Source organism: Plectropomus leopardus, unplaced genomic scaffold (assembly GCF_008729295.1).
Source record: "Plectropomus leopardus isolate mb unplaced genomic scaffold, YSFRI_Pleo_2.0 unplaced_scaffold91555, whole genome shotgun sequence".
NCBI lineage: Eukaryota > Metazoa > Chordata > Actinopteri > Perciformes > Serranidae > Plectropomus > Plectropomus leopardus.
In genome coordinates this window covers 1-962 of record NW_024700956.1, presented here as the reverse complement: position 1 = coordinate 962, position 962 = coordinate 1, and the positions used below count along the sequence as shown (strand labels likewise).

The 962-nt window shown below is 34.9% G+C and overlaps 1 long non-coding RNA gene across 1 annotated transcript; it reads right to left on the bottom strand.

Annotated features, from left to right (window-relative positions):
• Positions 1-161: 161 nt before the first annotated feature.
• Positions 162-727, bottom strand: LOC121940641. The gene is made up of 3 exons (XR_006105663.1): positions 644-727; positions 342-369; positions 162-224 (listed from the first exon to the last, which is right to left on the bottom strand). It is a non-coding gene; the product is annotated as an uncharacterized LOC121940641 (long non-coding RNA).
• Between the last annotated feature and the right edge of the window lie 235 nt (positions 728-962).

The window sequence follows — 962 nt, the reverse complement described above, 5'->3', positions numbered from 1 at the left end:
AGTATTAAGTATTTAATTACATTTCTTTCTTTTCTCTTTTTTTCGGGAACTGAACCTGAAGGTCAGATGAGTCACGTGATCACAGCCGGACTGTCCCTCCTGTACTTTCACTTTTGATTCAAACACAGTTTTTTAAATTTTATTTTTACCGTCTTTTTTTCCGTCTGAAGCTCCGCCTCCAGACGCAGCTTCTGACTTCGGACTCTTTGAATCTGTCGCTGCGTCTGAGAATCACGACAGTCAGGATTCATTTTCTGCTCACATCAACTTATTAATGAAACTCAGCAACAAAAAAAATATAATTATTATATTTCACTGTTTTAGGCTGAAGTCGGTTTTACCTGAGACGTCGTCGCTGCTCGATGGACTCTGAGAAAACAAACAAACAAACAAACAAACAAACAGACAAACAAACAAACAAACAGATTCACAGAGTGTCATCTGTGTCTAAAACTGTTTAAAAAGTCGACTGTAACGTGACGTTCAGACATTTAAAGAGTTTATTTTGGCTGAGAAATAAAACTTCACTTTACCTTTTTCTGTAGTGCATAAAAATAATATTTTTAATCTAAACTTTGTTCCTTTCTTTTAAAAAAAAATGAAATAAAATAAAATGATGAACTGTAACATCGTCTGCACTCACCGATGCAGAACTCAGACGTAACGTCACGGTTTGATTCTCCAGAACGATTTCGTGTTTTTTCCTGGCGAGGACTCGCTCTCTCACTGCAAACACATCAATATCCAATAATCAACAATCTCACATTAACCCTTTCACAGACTTTGTAGCTGCACGGTTGACTTCAGTTTTGGTGCTCAAGTAGCTTCACTAAAAACTTTGCATAACCTAATTTCATTTCATGTAAATGTTCTTATATGAAGCAATTTAATATTTTGATTATACTTTAATTCTGTTCAATGATGTTGTTTTAATAAACTGACTCTGTTTTTTCTTCTGTACA